Source organism: Rhipicephalus microplus, chromosome 5 (assembly GCF_043290135.1).
Source record: "Rhipicephalus microplus isolate Deutch F79 chromosome 5, USDA_Rmic, whole genome shotgun sequence".
NCBI lineage: Eukaryota > Metazoa > Arthropoda > Arachnida > Ixodida > Ixodidae > Rhipicephalus > Rhipicephalus microplus.
In genome coordinates, this window is record NC_134704.1 from 83,786,426 (window position 1) to 83,809,378 (window position 22,953).

A 22,953-nucleotide genomic window follows, 5' to 3' on the forward strand; every position below is an offset into this window, starting at 1 on the left:
AAATAAATGTAACGTAAGGAGATTGATCGTTTATTGCTTCGCGCTGAGGCTTCGTGAAAGTCGGTGTAATGAATAACTTAGTGGTGATATTTGTCATAACGTCACATATATATAAAATCAATAACAATAATGAAAAAGATAGAAAGAGATCGCTTTTAAGAAGATACATGCAAAAAAAAGAGCAACGCGAATATTTATGCTCAACGCTACGGTAACCTGAACAAAACGTTGTGACATAGAGATAAGTTCTAACGTTACAATCACCATTAGGACCATTCATGAGGGTTCATAAAAAGTAGGAAGAGCACTACGATTAAAAAAACAATTTATCAAAAAAAGTCTTGCATCACGTATAAGGCACTGTTAAAACCAACATTATCGTGTATAATTGATCATGTTGCTCCAGTGACAGTATGTTGGTGCATAACTGCAAATTAGCTACCACGCAATACAATTTTTTCTTTATTTTTTTCTTCATTTGAAATTTTTTATCGGATTCTTTGTACTTCTAAATATTATCACGTGGATAACGGTGTGTTGCACACATCGGTCCCACTTTACGGTGCTGTGCGAGCCCACTACGCAGGCTACCAGTGGACAGCTCCATGGGGTTAAATGCAGTCTAGTAGGTCTCGCGTTTCTCGTTGAGTGAGAATAAGCTAGTAAATAATTTAAATAAGCACCGGCAAACTTGATTATGTTGTCTAGATGATCCCCACGTCCTCACAGCTTGTACTTACCACTAGGACGCATTGCTACGACGTGTAAACACGTGCAAACACGTGTTTGCGGTAACAGAGTGGTAACACGCCAAATTCAAAAATATTTTTTCGCTTTTAATTTAATAAAAGCTTTTGAATGAATAAGCACTCAAGGATTCTAGTAAATCAGCTATTGAGCATCGTTTTACTATGACCACCTCCATGTCAATTGTACAACCAAACATCTGCAAAAATGAATATTTTCGCATCTTTGTCGCCCCTTACACACTTTATACCGCACTTTATACGCCTGAACTTATCTTCAGTGTACAGTGAAATATTCTGGCGAAATTGCCAATGCCAAATATCACATTTCTCTGAATGTTTTTTTTCTTTAAATATATCTCCAATGTGGACTATATTATCCGTATTTGAGACCGGATAAGAAAAACCACGAATGCGTAAAGGTTCGTCAAACTTATTGTAAGTCCGAAGCATACTATTGTTCTCAAGGCAAAAACTTGTATTCCCCTCGTTTAGGAAGAACGCATTTAGCGACAACGTGTTTTACGAGTCATGAGTTTGAGCTTTCCGAAAAGTGTACATGAGGCTTGCAATACTGAAAAACTTTATTTTTTTTTGCAGAAGATGTTCTGAAAGAGCACTTTTGTCTTTAGGCGGATCACCCTGAATTTTTTTCAAGGAAATTGCAGATGGTCGAGTGAGAAGGTTGGTCAGTTGGCGAGTAATGACCCATATCATAGACTTCAACGATATTGAATGCTTTAGCGTCAACTGTTTATATTAGTTGGGAAGAGGACCATGAAGGTTGTGTAGGATATAACTAATCGACAGTTAATTTAGAATAGTTCATTGTTAATTAACAATAATAACAATGGATTGCGTATAAGTCCCGTGGTGTCCGTTTAATCTATGTGGCTCCTTCTTAGCTAATGTTCGGAAGTGAATATATGTTTCTGACAAGTGATTTTTTTCTGTGCTGTCCAATCATCTGAATCTTTATTCAATTCTCACTCTTTTTTATCACACAAGAAGGAGCAACCGGTGCCATTGTAGGAAGCAACAACATAATTGCACAGCGCAAGACTACGAGTAGCCACAGCGTGACTACTCGTAGTCTTGTGCTGCGCAATTATGTTGGTTCCCAATCACTAAAAAGCCCAAGCATCTGTCTTATCAGGAGGCAACAGTTGCTTCAAAACACGCGAGTAAAAAAATATAGACCATCTCCCCGAAGGGAACCATGATGCGGTGCGAAGCAGCAGCGGTGCGCAAGCTGTTGACCCGGCTGAAACGGGCGTCGACGCACATGCTGGAAGAACGGTTTGAAGTGAAACTTTGCGTAGCCTTTCCTCGAGTGAACGTTTCCTTGAAACGCAAAGATACGGGAGGCGGGTTGGGTATTATATAAGTTTCGTCGCAGATAAACAAGCAGAAAAAGTGTTTCCACTCGACGTGATGTGGAGCGTTGCGGGCAGTGGAAAGGGTGAAGCGAGAGAGAAGTGTGTTGCGAGCGGGTGGAGGAGCAACACCACCTTGGTGTGTTGGGAGGAGTCGGCAGCTGCTGCTAGTGAAAAAGAGTGTGACGTCAACGCGCAGCTGCCACTTGACCTTCTTGGCATCGTTCCAACAACTGCGGCGGGGAGAACGTGGTGAGGCGCATTGGCACGGATACACGGACGGACAACAATACACAGGCTAGTCAAAGAGCTGCTTAGCATCTAAAAACTAGTCCTGGAGCTTTGTGACTAGAAGTAACCACGCCATTTTTGTTACTGCACGTTATAACTCCAAAACTTTAGAAAAAGCTTAGTTGACAAGCTCTAAACTGCGAAAATATCTCCAGCGGTTCTCCCCCCCCCCCCCCTTTTTTTGTTTCTTGCAGCTTCAAAGTGTCGCAAAACTACGCCGGCATAAGGTCCCAAGTTCAAGAGACAGGACAGTACCGAAAGTGTGCCAGCTCTAGAAAGACATCCCGCCCAAACATTCCAGCGAGGCGACTCTCACGTCGCTACTATCTCTCGGTATACACCGAGGTATATATACGGCCCTCGGTCGTCCCTATTGTGGCAGGGAACGGCGTCCCAGGGACGTACGTATACGGACAAAACGAAAGCGATGGCTGCGCCAGCTCGAGGAAAGACAGATTGGCCCGCTTCTTCCGCCACATCGCGCCTAGGTTTCCGCGAGTTGGTTTCCGCCTCCGGGGCTCTCTCTCTCTCTCTTCATGGGAATGCCGCCTGGCTGGCCACAGACCCGCACACACCGTGCACCGTTTTTGGGGAGCACTGGAGGGCGAGAGTGGAACGTCAGGCTGCCGCGCTATGTAGCACGCCTTTGTCATCCCCAGCGCCCGGCACTTATCTGTCACAACGCGGCGATCATCTCACTCCACCTTCGCGGTACGCCGGCATTGAACAGATATATATTTTTCTTAGAAGGAGTGACTGTGCACGGTATTCCCAACTGTGTATATAAGATATGCCTAGGTCATCTATAGAAGTGCGGCTGGGCACCAGCACAACAAAGCCTTTAGAGGCAACCACGAGGTTTTTCCACCGCGGCATCTGCAGTAACACAGTTTTCGATAACACTTTGCAGCCAGCTTTTAAAAAGGGCACATGTATTACAGGAGCCTCTACGTAGAGCAAGACTTGACAGTTGTCTCAACAAAACGGAAGATACATAGTGCTTAAGATATAGAATTTTCCATTCCTTGTGTCTGCCTTTTATCACTTGAGCGAATTGTGGCCACAGCTCAACTCGGTTAGATACATATAAGGCCATTGGCGATGACCACAGAGTTCCTGTTAAAGGAACACAACTGTGACACCAAGCAAAGTAGAAATAATTTCGCAACCTAAGCGATATTCTTCCTTCTTCGTAGCGGTCGCCAATATGCTTGGGATCTTGGGAGCGTGGGCTTCACGTACTTCAGCCTAGAAAACCACACGAGCCCTTGTACAATTCTTGAGGGCAATGTCACTATGCGACCGCTTGTAAAACCTGAACTGTGTGTGCGGTGTGTTTGTTATGTGCAATATGTATCTCCTCCTCCTCTCTCTGTCTCCTTCTCTCCCTAATTCCCCTCTCACTCATGTAGGGTAGCAAACGGGACTTAGTCTAGAGAACCTCCCTACCTTTCTGATATTTTTTTTCCTTCTCTCTGAACAGCCTCTCTTTCGTTCGTGTACCTTCGGAATTGGCATTAAAGCTCGACGTATAACTCAATTTGATGAGCCATTGCGATTTTTATTGAAAGGCGCCCTTTAGACAGGAATGTTGAAGTTACACTTACTGACGACCCTGCGTGTCGCGAAGGGTTGTTTTAAGCGCCCAGCGTCTTAGGGGCAGCTGGTCATCCGTCTATCTCATGTGGCATAATGGCGTGGTTACAGTAATGCGCTAAATACAGGCTGTAACAAGGCCAGTAGGGCTCAAAGACAGGTTAAAACAAAAGAACAAGATGTAATGTAATATAATTAACAAGAATACCTTTGAGTAATCACGATAACAAATTTACAATTGCTAGAACGTTTTGAAAACATGGGAATGACTGCGTCGGGACGCGAGAGAGGGCGCCACCACCTCGCCCAGTGACGAATGCCCCTCTCCCTGCGCCACCAATGCGTCGGCACTGCTTAAAAGGAAAGGACAAGTTGTAATATAGCATAACAGAAATAGCCTGGGACAAATTGCAATAATCAACTTACAGTTGCTAGAACGTTTCGAAAACATGAAGATGACGACACATCAAAGTAGTGCGCATGCGCACTATAATGTGCTGCACGAACGAACACTAAGGCCATTAATTTGTTGCATGAACAAACAAGAAAGCAATATTCACAAATATCAGTTATGTTTTGCCCTACTGGTTGTATTCATACATCCTCGACCAGCCGCAAGTACGTCTAGAAATTCCGGGAATCAAAAAGAAAAGCAGTCAATCCAGAGTAGCATTGAAGCAAGCAACACTGCTATTATTACATGAGTTGTACTTAGACTGAACGCAGATATACACTGATGGGTTCGTCTCGTCCAGCAGCTGATCAGGTGCCGCTGTAATTTCGGCTGCAGAAATGACAATCAAGTTTAAGTTGTCGCATATGACAACATCTACGGCATCAGAGCTTGCTGCTATAAGTGCTGCTTTACAATATCTCGTTCAAGAACGTCCAGGAAAATGGGTCATATTCTGTGATTCGAAGGCAGCGCTTCAGAGTTTGCAGTCTGCCATGCGTAGGAGGAGTCATGACCAACTGGTACAAGAAATAAAACATTGCCATCATGAAGCTCTAGCACGAGGGCATGATATTATATATCAATGGCTGCCTGGACATATCGGTATTACCGGAAATCAATTAGCCGATGATGCAGCCCGCTCAGCCCATGAAGAAACCCGTGTAGTCCCGATTCCTCTATCAAGGAATGATGCAGCAAGACAACTTTACCTGCTGGCTCGAGATCTCACACGTACGTTCTGGTCGTCTACCAGCTTCCAAAGGTGTCAATTTTATGAACTGGATCCTTCGCTCAAGCTAAAGCTACCATCACAACTTCCCCGCTCCGATGCGACACTATTATGCCGCCTTTGGTTGGGTGTTGCATTTACAAAGGTGTACTCCTTTCGCATTGGTATGGCAGACACTCCTACATGCGACTACTGCGGAGCTGAGGAGACCATCGAACACGTACTGTGCAGCTGCGCTTGCTACGACACACAGCGATGCCAGCTCCTGATGGTTTTGAATCGACTTGACCCCGGACCATTTTGTGTGCAGAAGATACTAGGACCTTGGGCATCTGCCTCAGTTGGGCAGAAAGCAACTAAAGCACTGCTACCTTACCTAAAGTCAACAAACCTGAGCGGCCGCCTGTAGACTGTGTGTGCTTCCCGAGTGTGCTCGTGATTGTGTGTGCCTTCTCATCTTTCTGCAACCTCTTTTCTCCCCTGTATCCCTTCCCCAGTGCAGGGTAGCAAACCGGATGTGCGTCTGGTTAACCTCCCTGCCTTTTCTTGCATCTTTATCTCTCTTAACGCTCGTTCAGAGCACTACAACGGATAAGAAAAATGAGATAAAAGAACGAGATTGGTGCTCTGTGCAGACGTGACTTCGCCACAGATGAAGACGCCGCTAGCGTCTACAAGAGACGATTTGAGGTGGTGCTCTCTACCGCTCGTATACTGGTGTGGAATCGTGGAACGATGCCTTATCCGTTGCCAATGCTTTTCGCGCTTTGCCAGAGCGACAGTCCGTCCACGTTATCAATGCGATCAGTAAGCCACGAGTAGCGGGTGATACGAATTGCATTGGCATAATTGGCCACGCTCCACGACAGCACATCTACTCGCTCCACCGTTACTCTGTGACAGTTCACCACACTGGTGTCCTGATTTTACTGATTAAAAGCATCATATGAACTGCAACTAGAGGAAAAGCAAGGTATTCAAAACTTAAGAAACATACCTTCATTTTCATTGATCTTCCCGGCGTGTTTATTCGTATTTGGGGTGCAACACCCCGACGCCTTGAACGTGCCCTGCTTCGATATGCTCTTTCCTCTTCTTGAGATTAGCTCCTCGGAAGAAACTATGTATAGATTGTAGCTCTCTGAACTCAAAGTTATCAATAAATGGCTCACCTTTATGACTAACCAAACACGCACCATGACGGCAAGCTCGGCTGCACTTGTTGAAATCGGAGCACTGAATGCAGTGCCTAGGCCACTCGACGGAAAACGCTTCTTCATTCAGCAGTCATAACTGAGCAATAGCTGCTGTCTGTTTTTTGCCGCCGCCGAGTTTACCGTCGCGTTGGCCTGTGCGTTTAGCGAAAATGCTTCGCTCAACAGGCTCATCGCCGTTATCTTTTCCCAGCTGAAGTATTTTTTGTTTCGCGTTTGTCTGAACTTGCACGAGGTCCAGCAAAAAAAAAAACACAAAAAATACAGGCATACTCGTTGCTACTATACGACTACGACACTCTGACGGCCACACACACACACACACACACACACAAATATATATATATATATATATATATATATATATATATATATATATATGTGTGTGTGTGTGTGTGTGTGTGTGTGTGTGTGTGTGTGTGTGTGCGTGTGTGTGCGTAAGAAAAAGAAGCGTGTCGGCAATACGCTTTTTTGGATATTAGCACGGAACGTTCCTGAAGTGTTGTCTCACGTGCGCTCGTTGGTTGCACATAGCGACGTGGTTACAGCGAACTATACTTGGACGAGTACAGAAAGACACAACACAACGCCGCGAAATCGAAAGACTGGTGTATAGTGTTCTCCTGCCTTCGTCCAAGTAGTTGAACGGAACCCCTTCGCCTCTGTGGTGTATATCGGCCAAATAAATAGGAAAAGGCAACGAGGCTAAGTGAGAGAGTCTTCTAAAGTGAAAGAGGCTTCTTGCGACACAGAACAAGATCACACGTTAGCTTCTTTGATTTATCTAGCTAGAAGTATTGTGTTAACGCCAACATTTTTCACATGTTAGAAGCACAATTTAGCGACGCAGTTCACGTTGTTTTTCTATCTGAGCTTGATTTATTGATGTCACCGTATTGTCACAACATAATTGGTTTATAAGTAGCTCTTCAAGAGCAATAGTAGTAATAGCAGCTGCGGTTCTATGCAACAAAACAACGATGAATATTGCCCCGCCACGGTGGTCTAGTGGCTATGGTACTCGGCTGCTGACCCGTAGGTCGCGGGATCAAATCCCGGCTGTGGCGGCTGCATTTCCGATGGAGGCGAAAATGTTGTAGGCCCGTGTACTCAGATTTGGGTGCACGTTAAAGAACCCCAGGTGGTCAAAATTTCCGGAGCCCTCCACTACGGCGTCTCTCTTAATCAAATAGTGGTTTTGGGACGTTAAACCCCACCAATCAATCAATCAATCAATCAATCAATCAATCAATCAATCAATCAATCAGCGATGAATATTAGGGACGCCGCGTTGGAGGACAGTCAAAATGTCGACTACCTCGCGCTCTTTAACATGTGCCTAAATTTAAGTTCGCGATCCTCTAGCATTTCACCATCATCGAAATGCGACCGGCGCAGCCGGGATTCGAGGCCACGATCTTCGGGTAGTCGAACACCATTACAGCTAGACAGCAGGTGTTCTTCACGCGTTTTTGGCTTTCTTCGCTCACCAAGTTTTCTGTGCGAGAGGCTATATGGCATGTCTTCGCGAATGTGATTCCAGCCACTCCTGCACGAACAGCGAGAATACCTCTGAAGAAGTAAAGTGGATTGGATAAACATTGATTTGGTTCTCCAGAACACAGATCACTGTGTCGCGGGCAGCTCCCACGTGGGGACTGAGATGCCAAGCTCCTCAGCCACCTCGCGGGCTTGGTGGACAGTCCAGAGCTGATCTGCCAAGGACGAGCTGCGGCTTGCCGCCTCCCATCTGGCAGAGGTGACGTTCGATAAATGAGCGAATTTGGTACTGAATGCGTGCTTTTCGAAGTCAATTAGAGTTTTCATGATCAAGTCTGAAAGGCTCAGCAACTTATTTTCGATGCATAGATTCTCCAAGTATCTGAGATTCTAACTTTCAAAGCGGTGGCCACGGGAAATTACTTTGGTGTTTGCCCGTATGAAGAAACAAATCAAGATGGAGATTAGTATAAACACGACAGGCATTGCGTACACACGCTGATGAGATGGAGCCCTCAAAAGACTGAGCTTAAGTTCTAAAGCAAGTGCTATACTTACTCATTCAAGTTCAACCAGCGCCGAGCAGGTGGTTTGGCGAGGCTGCCAGCGCGGAGCTTTCTCAAAGCAGCCGACTATTCCTATGTAAGCATGTTGTGACGTTCTTCCACAGGCTGGTTTGCATCTTTACTATACGCATATAGGCTGACCCTACTGGCAATCTGAAATGGTAATCTATGTCGAGCCTGTACACCAGCTTCGCAAATAAAACTCTTCGAGTCAATTTAGAGGTTCCACCTCAAAGGAACAACGTTCGAAGACACAATGTGAATTTGGTTCTCTATACTGTAGAGCGCGAATGTTCCGGTCATTTCATAACACCACACGATTGAGTAGCGCATTACTGACGGCCCTGCTCGGAGAGTGCTGTGGGTGCCCTGAGCTGACGCATATGTCTAGGCCAACGCTTAATAATATGAGCGACACGACAAAGTATATATTACATTGAAATCGAGTTGGAGGGAGAAAGTGGAATTTGGGGGGGGGGGGGTTGCGGGTTCAATTGGGAAACTTGATAGATGTTAGCCGGGCTAGCGATCTGGTGAACGTCTAAACAAGTTGGGGTGAAGAGCAAGAGAATGTATACCACTACAGCATGAAATACATAAAAGCACAGAAAATGATCTCCCCTCCTCCTTGCGCATGAATATGTAGAGGTAATATGCGTTTTATTTATGGCCTCAGTATCACACACAAATGAATTCAAACCCGCAAAGACATAGTAAAGGAAGAATCCGATCCACAACATGATTCGTACCGTGAGAAAAATGAAAAAGAAGTATCTGACGTTGCTCAAAACAAGCAGGTGGTGTCGGCTTGAAAGAACCCGAATGCCCCGCAACATGTTTCCGAAAAAAGGAAGCTTCTTTGCGTAGTGTAGCAAAGATAGTACAGGCTATGCGACACAGTTGAAAGCTCAGAATCGCACATGAGGTCACAAAAATGTCATTATCTGCCATGGGAGGCTCAAACGAACGTGTATGTATTATTAGGGCCCTGAGAAACTCTTCCAAACATACCAATGAATGGATTAACTAGAGGAGTTTATCGCCTGTTACATATTCGGCGTCTGAAACGACCGACAGGAGCCGAGGAACAGATGACGGAAGCAGTGCCAGGAGACAAAAACGCTCTATTCACTCAGCGACGCGCTTTTTATGCACTGTTCAACCTATCAGAAGGTGGCAAAAACAAAAAAAATTGCCCGCAGCTTCCCTCGGGGGAACACTGAGGAGGATGCGGAGCATATAATTGGTCAACGGGGTGTTAAAGTGCGGCTTACTTGGGTCGATGGCTAAATTGGTTACCGTGGTTGTGAAATGGGGTGTTAAATTGCGACTTACTTGGGTCGCTCGCTAAATTGGTTAACGTGGTTGTAGGAGGGGTGTTAAATGAGTGAACACGTACGACACGTATGCGAAAGGGCGGTGTTTATTTATTGCGACGAACTTTGAGCACGATGGCTTTTAGATGCCACTTTGGCCGGCGCTGGTCGAAGGGACGTCGATCATTGCGACCTCGGACGTCGACGCGCCGTACAAACCAACCGACGAGCGGCAACTGAGCGAGCGAGCACCGACCTTGAGTATATATACAGCGCGACGGCGCATGCACTGTTAGCTGTCGAATGTTCGAGAAGGGGGAGAAGCGCAACGGCGCATGCGCGCGCGTCAGCTGCTGATGTTCTCGAAGCGGGACGGCGCGTGCGCGCGCGTCAGCTGCCGATGTTCTCGAAGCGTGACGGCGCATGCGCGCTACATTATACAGCTAGCGAATGTTCGTGAAGAGGAGAAGCGCACGCGGTGTGTAGAGGAGGAAGGGTGCACAGATGGTGGAGGAGTGAAGCACGCGCGGTGTATAGAGGAGGAAGGGATGCACAGATGGTGGAAGAAGGAAGAGGAAGCTTGCGGACGGCGCCGCACTACAAGCCTCGAGTATTAGATGCTCCGCATCTAAAACAAAATGAAAGCCAAACGAAAGAGCGTGGCAAGCTGGGCGAATGTTACAACTCGGCCAAAGCTACCCATGTCGGAAGGCGTTCAAGAGAAGGATGGTTCTTGAACAACTGAAGGTAGGAACAGGTGGCCAACATTCGAGGCAAGTCTGTTCAAGCACAGCGCTGACCGCACGTTTCACACGTTCACATTGTCCTTGTGCTTGACACGGGTGGAGATGACGGGTTGCATGGCGGCACATGCGGACACGCTGTGGTTGGCACCCGCACAGTGGACGAAGATGGCACTTGGTGTCCTCGGGCACCAACAAGCTCGCAGAGTTTTTGGGGCTCACAGGAGGAGGCGACGATGAGAACGGGCTTCGGTCGCCGATTGGTGCTCGGATGCCACGCATGTAGCGAGAAGGAGCTGGCAGAAGACACCTGGCGCAGGGTTGGACTCGCCAGGCAGCATGAAGGGATCTGAAACAGCATAGTGAACAAGCGGCAGGAGTGTAGTAACTACGTCAGGAGCAACCTGACGCCCAAGTTTGCGAAAGCCCGACTGTTGAATTCACTGGGAGCAGATAACACGAAACCAAAACTACAATGGAGAAGCCTGCGCCGAAATGCATGCACACACATTGGGAGGGAGAGAAAAAGAAACACTAGGGAGTGCGGCTGAGGCAGTCAGCATTTGCATGGTGTTTGCCTTTCTTGTGCCGCACTGTGAAATCAAATTGTTGATTGATTGATATGTAGGGTTTAACGTCGCAAAACCACCATGTGATTATTAGAGACGCCATAGTGGAGGGCTCCGGAAATTTCGACCAGAAATCAAATTGTTGGAGTGCGAGACTTCACCTCATAAAGCGGCCATTTTTGTTTGACATCTGGTTGAGCCACACCAAAGGGGAGTGATCGGTTTCGAAAAGAAAGGAAGACCCTTTCAGATAACACGAGAGCTTTTCGAGGGCCCACACCAAGCAGGCGCATTCTTTTTCCGTTGTGCTGTATGCCTGCTCATGAGACGTGAGCTTTCTACTCGCGTAGATACCAGGGTGTTTCTCGCCTTTTTCGTTCACTTGACTTAGAACGACATCCATCCCGCGTTCACTGGCGTCGCACTGAACTAGGAAAGGGAGGGAGTAATCTGGTGCCGCGAGAACAGGTTGCCTGACAAGAATATATTTAATCTCGGCAAACGCGGCCTTTCGAGCCGTATCCCAACGCACTGTAGTTGGTTCGGTCTTGCGGAGGAAGTCTGTGAGGGAACTAGCTATGTTTGCGAAGTTAGGAATATAGCTTCTGTAGTATTCAGGGAAATTTAAAAATGAACGCATGTCGGTCTTTGTTTTCGGCAAAGGAAAGCTAGTGATCGCGGCAACTTTTAGTTCGGAAGGACGTCGCTTTCCTTGGCCAACAACATGCCCCAAGTAGTGGACGTGGGTGTTCGCAAGACGGCATTTAGTCATTTTCAGAGTCAAGCCTGCTTTACGTAGTCGAAGGGAAACAACCTCCTGTAAATGTTCCAAATGCTGTTGCCACGTGTTCGAGAATACCGCGATGTCATCGAGGTAGGGAACAGCAATTGACTGTGCCTGCGAGCACCTGATTCATTAGTTTTTAAAATACGAACGGTGCGTTCTCGAGACCGAAAGTCAGCACAAGTGGGTGATATGTGCCTGTCGGAGTCATGAAAGTGGCTAGCTGGCTGGCGTTTTCCGTGAGTGGCACTTGCCAGAAGCCGCGGACTAGATCCAACGTGGAAACATACTGTGCTGCGGAAACTCTTTCGATCAAGGCTTCGACGTCAGGAATGGGAAACAACTTGGTCTTTGTAATCGCATTCAATTTTCGATAATCAATGCATGGTCGGGGTTTCTTGCCAGGACTTTCTACGATGAACATTGGTGACACGTATTCGCTCTCCCCCGGCACGATTAGACCCAGGGCCAACATGTTTTGAACGCCATCGTTCAACAGCTTCTCATGACGGGGTGAAAATCTGTGCATCCTGGTTCGGTAGGGTTGGTCAGATGTCAACTCGATGTCGTGTTCGACAAGGTTTGTTCTGCCGGGGTGGGGGCTGAACAAATCGCTGAAGTTGCTGATAAGCATTTTCAACTGCTTTCTTTGTTCGACTGTTACAAAGACTTGTGTAGCTACAGACTCAAATATGTCTTCAGTTGACGGGGAAGAACAAGGGGTCGGCACTTGAGGGAATGGAACATTTATTTCCTCTAGTTCGTTTAAGACGATGCTCAGCGTCTCCGTGCGTTCGACAAAAGGCTTCATAAGATTGAAGTGGTAGAGTGTCACATCGTTGCGCTTGCCGGGCGTCGTGACTAAATAAGTGGTGTCGGAGAGCTTTTGTTTAACAGTGACTGGCCCGTCCCATGCTACTTCCAGTTTATTTGCCTTTGACGACTTCAGAATGAGTACTTTGTCACCTTCCTTGAAGGTTCATGGACGTGCGGATCTGTCGTAGTACACTTTTGTGCGTTGTTGAGCTCCAGCCGTCTTGATGTGCGCCAATTCCTGCGATTCACGTAGGCGCTTCAACATCGTTAGCATGTCCTCGACCACCGTTTTGTCCATGAATTTATCTTCCCACTTTTCGTTCAACAACGTTAGAGGGGAACGAAGCGCTCGGCCGTAAACGAGTTCCGCCGGCGTGAATCCAGTCGCTTCGTGAGTAGCGGTGCGTAGAGCAAAGAGCATCGCGGGAATAGACGCGTCCGATTCAGTGCCCTTCTCGAAGCAGAGCACACGCAGAATTCGCTTCATCACTGAATGAAGTTTTTCGACCGAATTACTCTGCGGATTGTAGACAGAGCTGTGGTGAATTGATATGCCGCACTTCTTGAGGAATGTCGTGGTAAGCGCGCTTGTGAAAACAGATCCTTGGTCGCATTGGATTTCACTGGGGAATTCAATTCTGGCAAATACAGCGAGTGGCGCGTCAACAACTGCTGTGGAGCTTAATTCCGGCAACACCACTGCTTCGGGAAACTTCGTCGCGGGGCAAATGAGCGTAAGCAAGTGCCTATATCCTGCCGCTGTTACGGGTAAGGGCCCTACAATGTCGATTACCAATCTGCGAAAAGGTTCTCCAATCAAAGATACTTCGACCAAAGGCGCCTTGAGTCGTTCGTTTGGCAGTCCCGTCCTTTGGCAAACGCTGCAGGAACGCACCCAGATCTCGGAGTCTTTGAAGCACATCGGCCAGTAGTAATACTTCAGCAGCCTGCTCTTGGTCTTGTTTATTCGTAAATGACCAGCCCAGCTGTCACTGTGAACCAAACCCAGCAGCGCAACGCGATACTTTTGGGGAACTACAAGCTGCTCGAAAGATCAACCGTTTTTGTTCTTGAATTTTCTGTACAAGAGGCCGTCATTGACAATGAACGACACTGGTCCTTTTTGTTTTCGTCTCGATCTTTCCCAGCACGTCCGCAGTGACTCGTCGTTTGCCTGCTCAATCTTGAGAGCGCCTTGTCAACCTTGGCCAGAAGCTGAAAATTTTCACTGACTGGGCTTATCGATTCGCCTCCGGACGCGGAAGCGACGGAAGTGGTGTTATCAGTGCTTTCAGTGGCTGGCGTGGCTGGGGCGCCTGCGCTCGTTGCAGCAGCTTGCGCCGGAGCACTGTTGGCACTGTCAGCTGCGATTTCGGCGGCACGAGTCGCGCTGGCTGTGTGCGCTCTGGTGAGGGACCTAGTGGCCACCATTACGGGGTTCGCATTAAGTTCCATTCCTGCATTTTGCAAGTCCCTCATCGATCTGTTAGAAAAAAAAATGTACGGGATTTTTCGAGGGAGCTTGTCAGAAACAGCCGCTTCAGTCTGGAATTTCCCGAAAGGACCTTGCATTTCAATTCTTGCGACCGACAAGCACTTCGTGTCGGGCTCTAGTGCCTGACGCACCCACACACACACGATCCTGTGAAGTGCTCGGGCTGAACAAATGACGTGTGGACGATATCGAATGTCACTCCTGTATCACGCAGAACGTTGCAACTGATTCCGTTCACCACCATGTCATACGTGTAGGGTGAGAGCAAGTCGCTGTCCTCCGTTAGCGAATTAGCAGACACATTAGGCTGCCTGCAGCCTGCGGCGATGTGGCCTGGTTGATGGCATTTATAACATGTCAACGGCCGTTTTTCTTCAAACTTGGAACTCTTGAGTTCACTCGGGTTGACCGAGTGTTTTTGGGTGGGAACGTTGTCGTGTTTCGCTTGGTTGCTTTCTATCGCTCCTTTCTGAAATTTCTTGAAACCTCCCGACGGTTTCTTTCGCAGGTCTTCCGGACTTTCCATCCTACGGGAACAGTACTCGTCAGCCAAACTAGTTGCCATTTGCAACGTTTTGACGTTTGGCTTGTCCTGAATCCACAGGCGCATTTGCTCCGGAATCGATGCATAAAATTGCTCTAGCGCAATCAGTTCAATCACGCGTTGCTTGTCCTCGTATGCGTTGGCGATTTTACGCCATTCTTCTAACAAGCTCATGGATTTGTAGCCGAACTCAGAGTGTGACTCCCCTTGACTACGCTTTGTGTTACGAAACTTCATCCTCAGGGCTTCTGTTGACAAGCTGTTCCTTTTCCTGAGCTGAAGCTTTACTTTTTCGTAGTCACTTGCATCTTCATCTGTCATTCTCGCGACTATGTCGGCTACTTCGTTGGGAAGCAATCTCAACAGGCGTTGTGACTAGGTTTCTTTATGAAGTGCTGCCCTAATACACGTTCTCTCGAAGTTGACGAGATACAAAGTGATGTCACTGCCAACCTTGAAAGGTTGCATGTACCCGCGCATGTCGACGCTATCATTGCGTTCAAGGCTCTGCAGTCGCATCTCTTTCAACTTCAGTTCTACCTCTTGCTGTTTCAATTGCAGGGAGACTGCCTTCCAACGTTCCTCTACTTCGTCATCTTCCGCTCCGCAGATGGATATTGCCTCGATAATTTTAGGCTTAGGCATTGACTTCTGCACTTTTATGCCTAACTCTTCAGCTAGCAACACAAGGTTGGGCTTCGTTACCAACTCGAGATTCATAACTGCTGATAACAAAAGTAACTCTTACACGCAATACTTAAATCTAGCAAAGTCGAAAAATCCTCTACTACCAAGAAAATGTCGTTAATGCTCCCAATGAAGTCAAACAAGCCGTGCTCTCACCAAACGAACGCCAAGGGCCACCGCCGACGCACGCTTCAAACCGCCGCCACCGCTGCCACCAGCTGTTAGGGTACGAGCACACTAGCGGGAAGCGTGCCGCCGCGGCATGACGCGCGTCTTCGCCGCCGAGCGGTGAAAAGCGGCACGCTGGCCACATCTGCGGGAGTCACGTGACAACAGTTTCGAGCGGTCTCGCAGCGGCTCGCGAGATTTCGTGCGCTTTTTCGTCGTCTGTTCTGAGCTTTCCGACTTTACGGTGCAATCGTGCGAACAATGGCCGGCGACGACGATCTCCTCGCAACGCTCAACGTTACCGTGATGGCGTGTGTGCTGTTGCTTCAGCGTCGCCGCTCTCGAAATGCGCCGCGAAGTGAGTGAATAAAACATGCAATTCATTCGCGCCCAGCATGCAATGAGCCACGCAATCGTCACTTACCTGTCAATCCAAACATAGATCCTATAAGATCCCATCTGTTCATTTTTGCTTCCTTATCTTTATAATCAGGCATCGTTTTGTCTTATAAGAAGGGGTAGAGTCTAATCTCCTCAAAAAAGCGTTCGGTGTCCATGGTGCCGTTGTCAGCGTGCTTCAGAAAACGAAGGCGCGAGAAAAATGACAGCCAGATAAAAAGAAGAAAACAAGCTTTCTCCGTTGCTATGGCGACTACCACGCACGTCGCTGATTGGCGCTTTGCTTTGGCGGCAGCGGCAGAAATAGCGCAAGGAGCGATTGGGTCGGCGGCAGATATTCCTCGACGCTCGGCGAGAGAAAGAGAGAAAAGCGGCGTCTCGCGAGCGGCGCGCGGCGCGCGGCAGAGCGCGGCGCCGCTAGTGTGTTCGTGCCTTTACATATTCGGCGTCTGAAACGACCGACGGGAGCCGAGGAACAGACGACGCAAGCAGTGCCAGGAGACAAACGCGCTTAATTCACTCAGCGACGCGCTTTTTATGCGCTGTCGAACCAATCAGGGGGTGGCAAAAACAAAAACAAAAAGAAAGCCAAACAAAAGAGCGTGGCAAGCTGGGCGAATGTTACACGCCTCACGAATTGAACACCGGAAGAAATTTTAGGATTTGGGAACAACCAGTGGAGTTACAGTTATTTGTCACACGTTGTAATCGCTTCCTTTCTTCTCTCATCCAGGCGAGAGCGCCGGTAGCGAAGCAGGGGGGAATGACAAGGGGGACTGAAGTTACGAGACGGCTGCGTCAGGCCTTGACCTCCCTTTTTGTTTTTCTGTGCACGTTAGGCTTCATCTTGATTGAAAGCGCACATGCGGGCATGTGGCGGCTTCCTGCGGTGCCTCTTGTAACTATGCAGCACGCGGTCTTCAAATAAGCCATTGGCTGAGAATTTGGGTATATGGCATGGCCATCTGGCCATATGGGATCATTCGTAGAAACAAGAGGGAGCTGTTTCTAACTGATTTTGAAAATTAATTTTAAACTTCAGGTGGCGTGATGCGCCATAATGTTCAACTCCCGATCTACCAAGAGACTCGACTACCGATCGGCGGCGTTTTCTGGCCATACTGGAAAACTGTTGCAGGGTCCCTTTAAGGGTAGGGGTAAATGCGCGTGGTTACAAATGGCACGGAAACTCCCTACAAGCGCTCCAAACGCTCTTTAGGAATATAAAATTTGCAATGTCCTAACCAAGGATTCGCAGAAACATGCAATAGTATTATAGTAACCATTTAGGCTGGTGGGTTCATGATTAGGGGCAGAAAAGACAGCCCTCAAAAGACAAAAAAAGAAACAAGACACACACAATGGTAGCATCGTCTGTGTCATCTCTTCACACTGTCTTTCTTGCGTTTTTTTTCCGTTCATTATCTGATAGCATGAGCGTGTACACGTTGCTTTTACATTACATGGCAGCTGCGTGACGAATACGCATTTTTATACGCCCATTAGTGCAAAGTTTTGGACAAGTAATCATGCTTTGGTATCATTTTGGCGTCAAGTCTGCCCTTTTGCAACTGCTGCGAGACGGTGCAACTGCTTTGGCGCTTGAGCCATCGGCTGAGATGGAGGTGGAGTGGAGAGCATTTTGCGAAGAATCCTGGTTCTTCAGTTTCCCATCATCTATCACGCCGGCATGATCGATCGTGACAGCTATAATCACAAGTTAATATTACGCCACGAATAAAAAAATGCCACTGATAAAGAACGTAAAAAAATCTAGAAAAATTATGACGTTCTATCCTTGCTTATATTGTTATGCGAGCTTCAGAGTTCTAGTGTAATATTTCCTTTTTGTTCGTTTTATGAGGAATGTCTGCAATGTTTTGACGGATTACCACAAAGTTCGCTGGTTTTAACTTAACTACCTGAACAACGTCTCCTCTTTCTTTTACTTGCGAAATCGCGCTATTAAAAGTGCTCAATGTCGCATTTCTGGGTCTGTTTCAGTGATAGAGGGTTCGTTCTGAGGCCGTTCTGCGTATGCAAGAAAAGATCCATCATTTTTTTTTGCCCACAACCTTGGAGGTAGTTGTCAGGCTGCTGTGTCCTTATTTTCTTTCTGTTCTTGACTTCGTGAGTCAATTAAATAATAATAATAATAATAATAATAATAATAATAATAATAATAATAATAATAATAATAATAATAATAATAATAATAATAATAATAATAATAATAATAATGGGCAGATCCCACGTACAGTGGGAATTGATATGCGAAGCACGAATGAGAAATACTGATATGTCACTCTAAAATCAGCACAACGTTACGAGGTGGAGGTAAATGATGCCGTACATGACTTCCGTGTCTTGACTATCATGTTTGGATGTGCCGAGCCCACTCTTCCCACGGGAGCAGTAGAAAAAGGAAAAAAAATATCGTAATTGAACTTTCTCTCCTTTCCCACCGGACGACTCCTCAATAGAGCTCACTCCCAAAACGTCCGCACACTTTCGTTAAAAGCGTTTTCGTGTTCCCGCAATCAACGAGAAAAAAAAATACATCAGATTTTGAATCCTCCGACAAAATTCGTTTAATTTCCTGTCGATATCTCGGATGTCGGCCGCCAGAATGATGTAGCGTTCAATGACTTCCATGCTCATTATGCGAGTGGATCGACAGCGCTGAGGAGGTCGATGTAACACCGTCCGTATCTCAGCGGTATTTGCTTATCATTCAGGACAGCGACTGCACGTGTTCACGCGACAGCAGCATCAGTTGCCCGGTGCCACAACAGCGTCGTTCAATCCACTTGAGCGGGTTCTCGTGTATCTCTTTACCTGCAGGGTCTCCAAGAGAACAAACAAACAACGCGTTCGTTTCACTCTCCAAGTAATCAGGAAACGTGTCTTTGTTCACTGGAGAAGAATAGAACCTCACTGCCACGCAAAGCCATTCGTTTTCGGCGCTGTCGTGAGGACGAGTTTGTGTGTACACGCTCGAAATCGAAGAGTCGAGATTGAGGCGCTAAAGCGGTGACAGGCAACCTAATTACGAAGTGACTCGTTTCTCTATGGCTTGGTACACGGTACGGGAACTGGGGAGCAGTGGGTGTTTACTATAGGCACGGGAAGAGTGTCGACTTTCGTGCGGCGACTGCAGGAGCTGATATATCGGGTGACAGCAGGCGCCGCTAATATAAGGTGCTATTTGCTCCGCTCGCATATATTGGCGAATGGCTAGCTTGGTGACCCGTATCCCCCGACCGTTCCGTCGTCGGGGTGCGGAAGGTGATTAATTAGGGCGCAGTTGATCGCAGGAATACCTTATACGAAAGGAAGCGTTGACGTGGCAGGAAAGAAAACCAAGCACGAGGCATGAGCTTGGGAGGCTGCGCGGCGATGCGTCAGACACTTGACTCGCCACCCACGCATCGTTATTTTTTTTTCTCAGTAGACTGGCGTTACTCGATCCGCTAGAAGCGTACACTGTGTCTACACGACTGTCAGTCAGACGTCTATACGAAGTTATTGCGTGTAGCGTGGCACCATAAGAAACAACGTAGCTCAAGTTTCGCGAAGACTATATACAGTATTTTACGTAAGGAGAGGAATGTATGGTGTTCGAGCTACCGTGTGAACGTAAGGTCGCTTTCGTGCTAGCGACGGTGTGACGGGTTCAGTTTCAGACGGCTGTTAACACATTTAATAATAATAATAATAATAATAATAATAATAATAATAATAATAATAATAATAATAATAATAATAATAATAATAATAATAATAATAATAATAATAATAATAATAATAATAATAATAATAATAATAATAATAATAATAATAATAATAATAATAATAATAATAATAATAATAATAATAAAAATTCTGACTACGCTCACTGCACGACAACACAGGACTCTCTGATACGTTCGGTCAATTAGCTCGGTACTGCCACGTTGTACCCGCAAACTTCCTAATCTCATCTGCTAACCTAACTTTCTCTTTACCAATCACGCGTTTGCTTATACTATTGCAATCCAGTCAGCAGCCCTTAATGATTAGTTGTTGCCCTACCTACGCACGAAGTTATAAAGACGTCTACTTAGAAGAAGTAGTAACCACGGAGTGAAACTATGGAAGTGAAATAACTGGAATAATAAGGATGAGGTGGAGCACATTGGACATGCGAACATATTAACATAAGCAAAAATGTAATAATCATCTAGAGACATTATAGTGAGATTTAAGGGTTGTGTATTGAATGTCTTTTATAACAAATGAAAATAAAAATATTACACTATCTGGTGACCTTGAAGCTCATAGATAGATCATTAGCCCCAGATCTGAGAAACATATTTTAAATTTCAAACCGTTTTGACTTAATAGTTAACAGAAAGCTGTGTGTACTTCAGGCGTACACGTGCCTAGAGTAAACAATCAAGAAGCGTTGACAGTTCAATGCTATATAATGGAAGGGGTTAGAAGTAGTACTAACCATGGATGCTCACATGCAGGCTAAGTGGAACGACGACATAGAGACAAGATGGACACGAAGGACACTAGCGCTCGTGACCATCATGTCCTTCGTGTCTCTTTGACGTCGTTCTGTTCTCGCGCTATGACTATCGTCAGGACTCCCCGTAAAGCGTCACACAAGCTCTGTATTTAAGTGCGAAGCACTCAAGGGGCCGGGCTGTCGTACGCTGTCCTCGTGGCGCACTGTCGTAGCTTGGCGCAACGCAGGCCACACGTGATATATCATAGCTATTGACGCGATAACGTTAGAGAGCCCGTGTCGCAGAAATTCTGCCTTCAGCATCGGCACCATTGGTTGTGAGCAAAAAATCGTCCGTGAGCGAAAAATCGAGAAAGAAGCAAATAATATAAAGGATAAAATTTTCGGTCCCATCGAGGATGGAACCCGGCCGTTGGCGTGGCAAGCAGGTGTCCTACCACCAAGCCACGATGTCACATGCAGCTGCTTCAGGTAAAAACACTTCACAAATGCGATGTAGTGGAAGGAGTATCCTTAACACACTTTGTTCGACCAGTGTAATGACGAAAACGAGCCCATTCGGTGATTTGTAGGCGCATTTAGGATACCATACGTAAAAAAAAAAAAAATGCCGGGATAATGCAGCCATCGCCGCTAAAAGCACGCAGGACCTTTCAAAAAGCTCTAAAAATGGACAATTATGTCCATCCAGCGAAAAAAAAAATATCATACATTTCCAGAGGCGTTGATCAAGTAAACAGCAAACGCTAGCTAATGTGCTGCCATCTGTGAGGCATTGTGAGACTCTTTATGGCCACCAAGATGGCAATTGCGTGGCGTGTATATTGGAGGCGATGCGACTCTTGCTTTAGATCGAAAACCTGTATGTACCATTCCCACGCACGCGCGTGTGTGTGTGCGTGTCTGTGTGCCATCTCTGAGACGTTGTAAAAACGTGTCTCGACTGCAGAAGAGTGCCGTTCTAGCAGAAGGAAGTGACCACATTGCACAGTCACTGCATTACTATATAGATACGTCGCGCTTGCGCTTGCGCGCGTTTGTGTGTGTGTGTGTGTGTGCGTGTGTGTGCGTGTGTGTGCGTGTGTGTGCATACATATAAAACAAAACATATTAGTAAAAAAGGCACTAAGCGCTTGAAGGGTGCACTAGGGGCCGGATTTCGCTATCGCGTTCAGCTCTCAAAGGCGAAGCTTAGGGGTCACCGACTTTTTTTGACAGAGCGCTGAGGAAAAGTCTTCTTCCGCTTGTTCTTCGAGCGCCTTGACTATGCTGCAATGAGTGCAATGAGATCGACGTTGAAGCAATAAAAAACAAAACATGCTTTATTGGCTACTATTATCTATCGCTTGAGTTGATAGTGCACGTTCTGCTGTCTTCCATGTCCTCTTTTTTTCCATTTTTATTGCGTGATTTTTAACGTTGCCTTTGTCGCGAGAAAAGCCACGCATAACGGGGTTGTGGCCATGTTATCCGTTAGCGCTGTTGCTTTGTTAGCTTAAACAAGCTTTGCATCGCTTTGATTCAAGCACTGTGTTTTAAATACGACATACATTTTAGTTAGGGCAATGGTAGGAAAATCTACGTTTTGAAATGTCAAGTAATAAGCAAGATACCATGGATACGACAAATATTTCAGTGTATGATATATATAATGCTTCAAACCATACAATGCCAATCAGGAAGAACAATGAAGACAGCTCTCTCAGCACAGCTATCACCTATAAATTGTGTCAGATTTCGTATGTTAGTTTAAACCTGTTTTATCGCATGGACGGTATACCACACAAGTTAGAGGCCGCAATTAGTGTGTGATTTTATAACAAAACACCGGTGCACGTGCCCTAATCAGCGTGAGCTGGAACCAGTATATAGTTATACTTATTTAAGAGAACATCTGGCGATGGTTTCGAGCTATTTTGCAACCGCTTACTTGAAAACATCCCCTGCTTCATGTACGGCACAAATGTGTGCAAAGCCCGCATAGAGACTACGAAATCGTACGCAAGCCCACGTGGACTACAGTGAGTGGCAGAAGCCAGTTAATGCGATACGCTTGAGTCAAGGAGGCCGTTCTCCGACTGCCGCCGCAACAGTGGACTCGCGGCGGTACAAATGGAACGGCGAGCAATCGAACGGGAAAACTTTCCACTCAGCTAGAGACGGGGGGATGACTTCGAGACGAAATGCAATTTCTCTACCACAGCCCCCTCCCTCTCCAACCCTTTCCTAACTTCGTTTGCTCGCCTCCCGCAACAAAGCAATCTCGCAAGAAGGGAACCACGTGACGCAATAGCCGGGCCCAGCGGATCGCTGAAAAAACAATGGCGTGTTTTTTTTCCCGAACAGCACAATGGTCCCGTTACTCAAGCGCTATTTATGTTTCAAGCGCAAAAAATAAAGGAACTGAAAAAAAAAACAGCAAAGAAAGCCGAATAGGATCATG

At 46.6% G+C, this 22,953-nt stretch overlaps 2 protein-coding genes across 4 annotated transcripts in view; one reads left to right on the forward strand and one right to left on the reverse strand.

The window, feature by feature from the left end:
- The window catches only part of LOC119174358 (uncharacterized), a 90,295-nt gene that overhangs the window by 23,064 nt on the left and 44,278 nt on the right, over positions 1-22,953 (reverse strand). The window contains exon 1 of one of the 3 annotated variants that reach the window (XM_075895735.1): positions 6,191-6,509. The exons of the other annotated variants lie outside the window; for them this stretch is intronic. The gene's annotated coding sequence lies outside the window, so the exon portion shown is untranslated. Of the gene's footprint in view, positions 1-6,190; positions 6,510-22,953 lie in introns of those variants that run through there. 3 annotated transcript variants of the gene reach the window in all.
- Positions 1-22,953, forward strand: part of LOC119174357 (uncharacterized) — a 142,469-nt gene that overhangs the window by 4,627 nt on the left and 114,889 nt on the right. The window lies entirely within an intron of this gene.